Here is a 12820-nt window from a genome sequence, read left to right on the forward strand (position 1 = left end):
CCTCTACCAACTTCAATTCTTCACAATGAATATATATATATATACACACAGACATACATATATATAATTTTAGGATATATATTTACTACAATGTGCATATGTCTACATATGCACATATATATATATATATATATATATATATACACATGCACACATATACATATTCAAAAACATTTACTTACAATATATTAAAGGAAAATGCAGACATAAGTGTATGCAATACATTTAAATGTTATCGGTTAGAGGCAGAGATGGCAAAGCATTTGACAATCCAAATGATTTTATTCAAAAATAATGTATTTAATATTATGATTCAGATGCCCATGTTGAGTTTAACAGGATGTCACCTTCCCCTCTTTGCTTCTCTTTGCTTGTTGTTGGTTATCTTAGAGGCTTTTTAGAAAGACGTTTTCTAGGACCGTGAAGATCTCTTTTTAGCCAGTGGCCTTGATTTTATATAAAGCATTTCTTTTCAGGTAGCTAAATTTTACCCATGCTAACCACATTTAGTGCTCTGAGGCATGTGGGAGCATACAATTCTACTCTAAATTGCAGTCATAATGAAGAAGCCAAAGAATAGGACAGAATTAGTTCTTTATCTATGTTTGTTTTTTAAAGAATTGCTCATAATGGCAATTTATTTCTATTTTAAATATACACATGCATGTTAATTTTGAAAAAGCAAGGTTCACATTAAGAGGACATATCTCGAATAATGGAAGCCAGATAACATTACCTAAACTTTCACTAGGTTAAGATGTCAATGTTACAGTAAGTTCCTAGTGAATTAACAAAATAAAGGAAATAAATTAAAAATTGCATTTTTATGTGAAGAGTGGGTCACTTTTAGCTGAAGTCAGTATGGAAGCAGATTTGTAAAAAGTGTAAAAACTAACTGTTAAAGGAAAGATACCCAGGAATGTATAGATGATATAGATACAGATAAATAAGCACAATCCGTAATTTCAAAATGAACAATTTAGAAAACCACATGAGACATAATAACCACAAGAGCTCAATATATTAGATCTACAAAATGCTGCATATAAAATAATGATATGTCTAATACATAAAGATAAAAAAATAGGTGATGGCAAACATGAATAAAGAACAAGAGATTATCAAAATTGGTAAAAAACATGAATGAGTATGAAGTAGAAAAGCAAACATAAAAAATGCAATCATTGGAATTAAAGTTTCAATGGGTGAAAGAAATAAGGGTCATTCATCATTTGGATGATGTTGCAAAACAAAAAATGAAAAACAAAAAACCCTGAATCCATATACAGGCATACCTTGGAAGAATTCAGTGTTTGATTCTAGATCAAAATAAAGCAAATACCAAGATAAAACAAGTTAAAGGAATTTTCTGGTTTCCCCAGTGCATATCAAAGTTATGTTTATGCTATTCTGGAGCCTACTAGGTGTGCAACAGCTTTATGTCTAACAAAACAAGGTACATACCTTAACTAAAAATACTTTATTGCTAACAAATTCTAATCATCGTCTGAGCTTTCAGTGAGTAGTAATCTTGCTGGTGGAGGATCTTGTCTTGATGTTGATGGTTGCTGACTGATCAGGGTGGTGGTTGCTGAAGGTTGGGGTTGTTGTGACAATTTCTTAAAATAACACAATAATAAAGTTGGTTTTATTGGCTTTTCAATTTTTTTTTAAAGATCTTATTTATTTACTTGACAGAGAGAGAGACAGCCAGCAAGAGAGGGAGCACAAGCAAGGGGAGTGGGAGAGGAAGCAGCAGGCTTCCAGCAGGGAGCCTGATGTGGGGCTCGATCCCAGGATCTCAGGATCTCAGGATCTCAGGATCACGCCCTGAGCCAAAGGCAGACGCTTAATGACTGAGCCACCCAGGCGCCCCTGGCTTTTCAGTTTTTTAATTGGCTTTTCTTTTCAGGAATGATTTTTCTATAGCACATGACACCACTTGCAGCATTTTACGCACAGTAGAATGAGTCAAAATTAGTCAATTCTCTCAAACCCTGCTCCCTGCTTTATCAACTCAGTTTATGTAATATCCAGAATCCTTTGTTGTTAGTTAAATAATCTTCATAGCATCTTCAACAGGAGTAGCTTGCGTCTCATGAAACCATTTTCTTTGCTCATCCATAAGAAAAAAATTCCTCATTGTTCATGTTTTATCATGAGATTTCAGTGATTCAATTCCATTTTCAGGATCTACTTCTAATTCTAGTTCTCATACTATTTCCACATCGGTAGTAACTTTTTTCCACTGAAGTCTTGAGCACCTCAAAGTCATACACGAGGCTCGGAATCAGCTTATTCCAAGCTCCTGTTAACATGGATATTTCAATCTCTTCCCATAAATCACAAATGTTCTTCATAGGATCTAGAATGGTGAATTCTTTCTGGAAGGTTTTCGATTTACTTTGCCCAGATCCATCAGAGGAGTCACTATCTATGGCAGCTATAGCCTTACAAAACATATTTCTTTTCTTTTCTTCTTTTAACAAAGCATATTTTTAAATCCTGAGACTTGAAAGTCAAAATGACTCCTTGATCCATGGGCTTCAGAATGGATGTTAGCAGACATGGATACACATTAATCTCATTGCATATGTTCATTAGAGCTCTTGGGTGACCACACTCTTCCCAATGGACACTTTTATTTTGAAAGGAATCCTTTTTTCTGATCATCAGGTCTTAACAGTAGGGTTAAAATATTCAGTAAACAATAGTCACTGTAAACCTACTGGTTTACTGCTGTCATCCAGCCTTTGTTGTTCCATTGACAGAGCACAGGCAGAGTAGATTTAGCATAATCTTTAAGGGCACTAGGATTTTCAGATTGGTAAATGAGCATTGTCTTCAGCTTAAAGTCACCAACTGCATCAGCCCCTAACAAGAGTCTTGTTTGACTCTTTTTGAAGCCTTGAGGCTAGGCACTAACATCTTTCTCACTATGAAAGCCTTAGGTGGCATCTGCTTCCAATAGAAAGCTTTCTTGTCTACATTGACAATTTGTTATTTGATCATTTGGTCATTAATGATCTGTGCTAGAGCTTTTGGAGAACTTGCTGCAGCTTCCATATCAGCACTTGCTGCTTCACCTTGCACTTTGATGTTATAGAAATGGAACCTTTCCTTAAACTTCTAGAAACGACTTCTACTATCTTAAATTCCTCTCCTACAGCTTCCTCACTTCTCTTAGCGGTCACAGAATTGAAAAGGGGTAGGGCCTTACTTTGGATTAGGCTTTGGCTTAAGGGAATGATGTAGCTGGTTTTATCTTCCATCCAGATAGCTAAAACTTTCTCTATATCAGCCATAAGGCTGTTTCACTTTCTTATAATTCAGGTGTTCACTGGAAGAGCGCTTTTAATTTCCTTCAAGAACTTTTTCTTTGCATTCACAACTTGGCTAACTTGGCACAAGAGGCCCAGCTTTCAGACTATCTTGGCTTTCAACCTATCTTCCTCACTAAACTTAGTCATTTCTAGCTCCTGATTTACAGTGAGAAACATGCAAGTCTTCTTTACACTTGCACACTTAGAAGCCACTATATGATTATTTATCAGCCTAATTTCAATATTATTGTGTTCAGAGAATAGGGGTGCCTGAGGAGAGGGAGAGAGAAGGGGGAATTGCTGGTCATTGAAGAAATCAAAATACACACAACATTTATCAATTAAATTTGTTTCCATATCGGTACAGTTCGTGGAGTCCCCAAACAATTACAACAGTAACATCATCATAAAAAATAATAATAATAGAAAAGTTTGAAATATTGCAAGAATTATCAAAATGTGGCATGGATATCTAAAGTGAGCAAATGTTGCGAAAACTGAACCCATAACCTCACTTGATGCGGGGTTCCCACAAACTTTCAATTTATAAAATTGTAGTATCTGTGAAGCACAATAAAATAAAGGGTTTGTACAGTATAGTGAGAAAAATTTATGAAGCAAAGAGGTTATGAAAAAAGGTAATAGGGATGTAAGCTTTCACTACTTCTATCCCACAATTACCAAAGGACTTAGCAAATACAGAAAAACAAACACAAGATTTAAGAAATTTTTTAAAAAAAGTAGAATTAAAGAAAAAAATATTCTTGGTCTCTGATGATATGGTGCCTACTTATGCAATCTAGATAATCTCCTGATAAAGGATAAGCCATATGAGATTAAGATGATAATTCAACTGCATTTCTATATACCTATAGGAAGGAGTTTTAACATATTTAATATATCTCAGATACATAGATAGATCTTTTTTTTTTAAGATTTTTTATTTATTTATTTGACAGAGACAGCCAGCGAGAGAGGGAACACAAGCAGGGGGAGTGGGAGAGGAAGAAGAAGGCTCCTAGTGGAGAAGCCTGATGTGGGGCTCGATCCCAGAACGCTGGGATCATGCCCTGAGCCAAAGGCAGACGCTTAACGACTGCGCCACCCAGGCGCCCCAAGATAGATCTTTACATACAGATTTTCATCCATACATACTAAGCACACATATATATGACTGAATAAAATGCATTTGAAATAGCAATCAAAACATAAAATATTGAGAAATAAGTAGAACCTATATGTAAATAAGATTTTTCATTACTTATTTTATAAAACTTTATGCAACTATATAAAAGGAACTATGAAAGTTAATATATAATTCATGGTCTTGGGTAAGAAGTCATAATATAAAGATTTCGATTATCTTTGTATTTATTTTTAAGTTCAATATAATTCAAATGAAACCACAACAAGAGCTTTAATGGTTGTCAAGTGGAAGAGTAATAGCCAAAGTTCAGTCGTGATGGTTAAAAGAAAAATATCAATGTGGAGTTATTTGTCCAGTTAGATACCAAGACTTAGAGTTGGGCAGGACATTGCTTATGTAAATTTCTGCAACAGTCTTTCCCCCTGCATGATCTCTTTCCTAATCCTCAGTATATCAGTAAATAACACCTCTATTCACTCAGTTGCTCTTGCAATAAACTGGCCCATGTTTTGTGAGATTCTCACTAAGATATCATACCCAAACCACCTAATTATCCTCAGTTATGTCTTAACTATATGACAAGAGGTATATGTACCCAGCAATTTGAGAGTAGGAAGTCATGCACAAAGTCCCATCTATAACCAATTGAATAACCGGGACAACATCTTAAAATTGGTACCAATGCAGAATTGTATGGACAAGATCCAGGACGGGTCTTCCAACATTTGCAGCTGATAAATGTAAAGAAGAGACCTTTCTAAAAATTCATCAGTCTGGTGGTAAAAAGTTACTTTAAGGACAAGCATAAAGGAAATGCCTGATAAATACTTTGCATTGTGGTTGGAAGCCTCAAGAAACTCAAAAAGTCCCAAGAATGATAACTATAAAAAATCCACACCAAGAATAACCTCACTGCCAAAACCAAATGTCAAAAATAAAACTCTGAAACAGCTGGAGAAGAGATACACTACCTTCAAAACAGTAATTACAAGATTGATTACCATGAACTTCATAAGAGAAGATATCAGAGTGATATCTTCAAAGTTCTGTAAGAAGATTAAATCTACCATAGCTTTCAACAAAATAACTAAATACGTAGTAAGATAAATAAGAAGATGAGACACTGTAAGATGAGACACTATAAGGTTTAGATTCAGTTTTCAACTGCTTCATCTTTCACTCCTGACAGGTAAGGCTCAGGTTGTGTGGCAATAGAAAAGGGTATAAAAGTGCTGAGGCTCGCGTCAGAATCTGGTAGGTAGGCCCCGATCATGCGCTCTCCACAAGCAGTGCTGCTGCCCCGCCTGCTGGCAAGGAGGGCTTTACAGTTTACTGAGGTAAAAAGCAAAAACCCAAATCGAAACCAAACCAAACTACACCAAAACAAAACAAAGAAAACTAGAGCTTAAAAGGAGGTCAGTATGACTTGTTGATAAATTAATTTGCATCCTGTTTTCACCAAGAATGAAAATTAATAGCTTTTCTTTCCCAACCTAAATATACACTATGTCTGAGTCCTGAGTCTTTTGCTGATAAGAGGCTGAACAGGGAAAATATCAGTGTTTTAGTATTTCTTCCGAAGACTTCCTGGAGGCTGACACCCAGAATATTCTGGAAGATGGAGATCTCTTGAAGACAATATCTGAAAGATTGAAGGAGACAGAAGAAGCCCAACATGAGAGAGGCAGTTGGAATTGTTAAAACTGGAGTCACAAAGGGGTATAAATTTTCAATGAATAGTGAAGACCTGTGCATTGTCCCCAAGCAACATTTGGAAAGTGTCTGTGTGTAGAGGAGAGATATGACATGGGATACCTGATTTTGGAGTCTTAAACAAATTTGGCTTGGAAGCACAATAAATGTCCGTTGTTAAATGCAATGTATGAGCTTGACTGTAAACATTTCAGTGCCAAATATAACCTGACCAAAGTTTTCTATGAGACCTTAGAATCAAACTTGAGCCTCAATGATAGTGGTCTTGTGGTTATATTTCATTTTAGCTACACAGCATTTACATGATTTCCCTATTTGAAGATGTCAATTTGGTTGGCAGACAGCAATCTGCATTAGATAATAAAAGCGAAGTTGACATGTTTCTTTTTCCCGATTCTGATTAGCAAGGATATGGTCTATGTCCAAGGTCAGCCAGTCAGATACTCCAGCCTGGGATTTAGAATCTTGATACAAGTACATACTAGACCTTATCTGGATCCAGTAATGACATCAGCTTCAAGCCAAGCACCAGATGATGATCCACTGCCTGCCTCTGTGGGTGTTGGTCATGGGTGTCCAGGGCATATGCGCCAGCCCTGAAGTTCTTTCCACACCACTTCTGTGTAGTAGCTTTGGCTTGTCATTGCCTAACCCCCTGGCTTTACCATGTGCTAGTTTTCTGGTCGTTTCAATAATCCTGTGAGCTCCAGTTATATTCCAGTGGTTTCCTTTCCTACTTTTGTTAGCCAGAATCTTTTGTTGTTGTTGTTGTTCTTTGCAGGTAAAAGTCCTTTTTTACTTCCATACTTCAAACTCTGAGTCCATTTTTTCCTTCTTTCCCTGCCTCCCACCAGAAATCACATTCAAAACTTTCTTATATGAAGCAGTATTTTACACTGTCATAAAAAGGATCCTGCCCCTCTGCCCTGTTTTTTCCTAAATAAAAACAACTTACAATCTTTAAAATTGCATGAATCTGGCAGAAAATATGATTATACCAGATGAGGAATGGGGAATAGAAATAGGAAAGTAAGACTATTTTTAATTTCAATGATTCATAGCCTGAAGTTTTAAGAATTTTAGGCTTCTATAATGTGGATCAAGTTGTTTTCAATATTTTGAGGCTTTTGTTCACATTTTAAATGATCACATTTTGGCAAACAGAAACTAATTTATCTTCCCTATAACTTGACAAATTAAGACTGACAATCCAGTTTATTGGTTCCTAACAGAGTGCAGGAAAAAAAAACACAATTTTCTGAAAAACTTAGTATAATGACAAAATCAATAAAAATTTGATGAAGCTTTATAAGATTACTTAAATTTTTTAAGATATGGAGAAACAGACTTAAAAATTGGTCCTATTGCTTAGAAACAGATAATTCATATAAAAACATCCTATTTTCTTTTTCCCCCCATGAGTGCCTTAAGAGATCCAGAAGTATATCTGTGGTTATTATAATGGGGGTAAGTAGAAAAACTGAAGTTGAATTTAGGGCCTTCTCTAAGGAAAACTGTCCAGTGTTCCATAGACCCTTCTCTGGGATCCATATCTTCTGGACCTAAAAAATTGCCTCTTGTTACTAGTTTATTTTCTTTCCATACTGCATTGAAATTTAAGGGACAAATTTCAATGTCTAAGTAGCATTAGTTGTTAAAAGGAAAAATTAACCTTTTCATAAAATTATTTCAAATAAAGAACTACTTAGTGAAACCAACTTATTAAAGACATTTACTGAAGAGTGTCTGTTATTTGTTTTAATAGGGAAGCCAAGGAACATATTTTCACTGTGTAGAGACATATTGAGAGTAAAGTCTTTTTTTGTAAGACTTGCCACAAAAAAAGTTATTTGGAACTAAAGAAAGTATATATAAGGGTATTTATTGGAACACAAAGATGTTGAGTATCTTTTTAACATACCATATAATAATATTCTTTTTTCTCTTTGGGGAAAACTCTATACAAATAGATGATAGCTTGTTTGAAATATCATAAGCCTAGAATAATATTAATTAAATTTATATATATTTATTGAGTTCCCAGCATGTGTAACACTTTTTGTATTACATCGCTAAAATGTACTTCAGTATTCAGTTCATAAAACTGATACTTATGAATTTAAATATTTCCTATGCTAGGCACTTTTGTATGTATTTGATGTAATCCTCATAACAACCCAATGTGATATAGTGCATTATACATATTTTTTAAAATAGGAAACTTAAATTGAAAGCAAATTGACAAAATTAGCATTGGCAGAGAGCAAGCAAATGGTAGAAATGACATTGCAAAACATTTCTTGAAAACATATAAAGGGATGTTAGTTTGATTGCTTTTACTTTTCCAAAGCAGATTAATATATAAGAAAAAAGCACTGGGACAGTTTTGGATTCATTCACTATTGTTCAATAGTTATTTCTCAAAAGATAATAACATTAATGACAATATTTTTTCCAACTCTGAAATGGTAGACAATTAATAAATATTTGCTCTTGCCATCCTAGTAACTATAACCAACACATACTTCTTGCTTTTGTTTCTTGTTTGTTGAGACAATATGTTATGTGATTTATTTACCAATCCTTTCATTGATCTTTCAGTCAGTCAAAAAATCCTTATTGAGGCCTACACCATGGGCCAGACAACACCCTAATTGCTAGTTTAATTGAAGTTAAGCTGATGAATGAAAATAAACACAGTCCAATCCTCAATGTGTTTATAATATGATGGAGAATAAAGATTAATTAAATATTCATAAACACATAAAAAAACAACCACAACAAATGCTAATACATGTTATATACATGATTCTATGAGAGTCGATAATCCAGGGATAGGCTTAGGTGAAGAGGTCAAGAATGATTTCCTTGCAAAAATTACATTTAGGGGTGCCTGGGTGCCTCAGTTGGTTAAGCGTCTGACTCTTGATTTCAGCTCAGGTCGCAATCTCAGAGTTGTGAGGTTGAGCCCTGCGTTGGGCTCTCTGCTGAATGCAGAATCTGCTTGGGATTCTCTTGCTCTCTCTCTGCTCTTCCCCTTGCTCATGGTCTCTCTCTCTTTCTAAAATAAATAAATAAAGTATTTTTTAAAAATTACATTTAAGTTGTTATTTAAGGGGTGACTGGAAGAAAAGACCACCCCAGACAGAAGATATGTGCAAAGATTAAAACATACATGGCAAGGAAGAGGGATTAAAGGTCGGTGTGCAGATAGGAGAGGAGCAAAGATTGATGAGGATGTCGAGGTGGGCAAAGATCAACTCATAAAGGACTCGGAGATCATATTAATTTTGGTCATAATTGTATTAGTCATAGGAAGCTGCTGACGAATTTTAATTAATGGTGTGAGATGACCAGATTTGATTTTGAAAAAAAAAATTATTTCTAGAAGCAGTGTGAAGAATTAGAGGAAAGCCAGATGGATGGGAGAAGGAAATTTACTATTCTGAGAGTCTAGGTGAAAGATGATATTTCCTGAGACTTGTTTTGTGAAAACAAGAAATGAGAGGAACAAATAGTTTCAAGAGAAAGTTAAAGCTATGATTGATAAAACTTAGCGATAGTTTTGTTATTTGGAGCTGAGAGAGAGAGCTATCTAAAATGACTCCTTGTTTTTTCACTTGATCAACTGAGTGGAGGAAGGGTGTCTAAATAAGATTAGAGACATGTGAAAAAAGTTTGTTCTCTGTGTGTGGGTGTGAGGCGGGGGTGTATGGCTTAACCAGTTAGAGGTGGATGGGGATATCTATGGCTCGGTTTTAGCTGTGCTGAGTTTGAGATGTTTGTAAGGCAGGGAAATATACAAGTATTGAGATCAATGGGGAGTTCCAGATTGTGAGTGAGTTGAAAATAAGTGCAGAAAGTGGCTTGAATGATTGGTTAGAGTGCAAGACAAAGGAAGAGGACATAATTCTAGGTTTTGAGGAACCCCAGAACCATGATAGAAGGAAAGAAGAGCATGCTTGAGAGCAAGTGCCTCTATTTTTAAATGTGGCTACACATTTTGTGTTGGTGTGTTCTAATATAAACAGAAAATGGCTAAAGAAGATGTTTGATTTTTTTTTCAAGAAAACATACAGAAGAATTACATAAAAAATAGTAATACATTTACTTTAATTTCATTTTTACAGGTTAAACTATGTCATTTAGAAAACATCAAGATAACAAAATTTTAATATGAACTTTCTTATAATTCAGAACATAACGCTCTACCTTTAAAAGTTAGTTAATATTGTTATAAAAATGGATTGTTGTTTCATTACCTCTGACCTAGTCTAGGGTTATATTCTTAAAAACTGCTTAATTTTGTCTAGTTTTTCATTGCTTATCATTATTTGTTTTTGTTTTGTTTGATTTTTTTTATCTGTGGAAAACAGATTAAAGAGCACTAATGCCATCAGATCTTTGTTCAAATGATGACGTGAGTGTTATTTTTCATAAAAATATATTATTTAATAGTATTTTTAAATTAAATATCTTCCAAGTAATGTGTGTTTTTGTGTTTGTGTGTCTGTGTATAACCTTACTCATACCAAATTATCAGGGAAATAAAAGGAGATGCACCTATGTTCATGCTTCCTCCTGAGTTGATAAATAATACATTGGCTAGTAATTTTCAAAGGAGAATAACTAGAAAAATCCAGGCAAAATATACATCCAATCAAACAATCAGGCATTAATTTGACTTACAAAATGCATATATGAAAGACATTATGTCAGATTTGCTGACTTCAATAAAAACTCACTTTATTGAAATGTATGAATGAGTAAACTAAAAAGGATTCTTTTAAAAATCAATTTGCTGAAAGTCCATCAACAACATAGCTTTTCAATGAAATTCTTCTAGAGAAGGAAACGCAGAGAAGTCTATATAATATAAACACTAAGCATTTAAAAATATATCCTAAACAGTCAATAATCTTGTTATGAAATAAAACATCCCATATATCCTCGTAGGTTATGCTTTCACATACAAAATGCAACATCAAAGTACTATTCCATTCCAAAATGGCAAATTGGATGTTTAAAGTTATGATTCAATTAGTTTTTTTAATATCAAGATTCCAAAAAGTCTATAGTTCAGCTTATCACATATCATTTTATGGATTTCATTGCATTTCAAAAGAATGTACTCTTCAAAATTATGAGCTCTCAGAAGGCATCCAGCACAATCAAACTAAAACATTTCATCAAGTTTTACCTCTTTTATCTTTTATATACATTAATATCTATATTCAAAATGACTACAAGTAATGTTCTTCTGGCCTTTTCATGAGTGATGCAAACTCTAAATCATATAGACAAATAAAAACTAACAGCAGGAAAAAGAGGAGAAGCCAAGTGCTACATGTGACATCAGGTAACGAGGTGACCACCAATGGCGTAAAATCAATGATGCTAAATTTCAATCTTGTCAAAATATGTCCAAGGTATAAAAAGTATTCCCTTCTTTTGACAAATGGATCAATAGAATGATAGAATAGACAAAGGTACAGACTCATAGTCCGAATGAGATATGAACTCTCTTATTTTTTTCCAGGATGGTCATAATAAAGCAACCTTGCAGACACTGGACCCTTTCCCCCATATTTTATACTCTTGTTTTTTGTCTCATGATGTGCTTGCTGTTTTGAAGGGTGTTTTTGACCTCACTACTCTTTGGCTATGGGGGAGTGAGAATCTCCTTACTCACTGAATTATGTAACTTACATGTACTAAAAGGTGGGGGGAATATAGTTCAGAAGTTAAATGTGATGAAAGAGATTTAAGATTGGCATATTTTCTGAATTCTTATTTATAATCACTCAATGATTATGTTTTTCTGTTTTGTTTTGTTCTATTTTATGGCAGTCTTACCAAAATATTAACCCTTTTGCTATATATTTCCTTCCCTCAAAAGAACATTCTCGACATCATTTAAAAAATGTTTGGAAAGAGAAGACCATTAAAACATATATACACACATCCTGAAGTGAAAAGACTACTATAAAGTTTAAAATTTGCTCTAACATTGACCGTAATTTAATTGTTTTTTGTTGTTGTTTTTTCATGGAGATATCATATGTTAAAAATGAAACCAAATCCATTTGTTGACTTATAGTTTTCATACATTGTGGGCAATATGTAACTTTCAAACTTTAAAGAATTCGTTCTTTCTTTGGCTAATAATGTTAAAAATGGGTACTCCTCATTAAAGAGGAAAACAACAAGAAAGTAGTATTACTCAATAATTTGAAAAATCAAAGCAAATTTTTGTTTTAAAAGATTTATTGAGGGGCGCCTGGGTGGCTCAGTTGTTAAGAGTATGCCTTTGGTTCAGGTCATGAGCTCAGGGTCCTGGGATTGAGCCAGGCATCATGCTCCCTGCTCAGCGGGAAGCCTGCTTCTCCCTCTCCCACTCCCCCTGCTTGTGCTCCCTCTCTCGCTGTGTCTTTCTCTGTCAAATAAATAAAATCTTAAAAACAATTTTTTATTGAGACATAACCTGTTACAAAGTACACAGATCTTAAACGTACAGATCACTTAATTTTTAAATATGCATGCACCTATATGTGAAACCTAGTCATATTTCACTGGGTAGAACAGTAATGATTAGATTGTACCAGTGAATCCATACCTAAATATTACATATTTGTCT

This window comes from Ursus arctos, unplaced genomic scaffold, assembly GCF_023065955.2.
Source record: "Ursus arctos isolate Adak ecotype North America unplaced genomic scaffold, UrsArc2.0 scaffold_11, whole genome shotgun sequence".
Lineage (NCBI taxonomy): Eukaryota > Metazoa > Chordata > Mammalia > Carnivora > Ursidae > Ursus > Ursus arctos.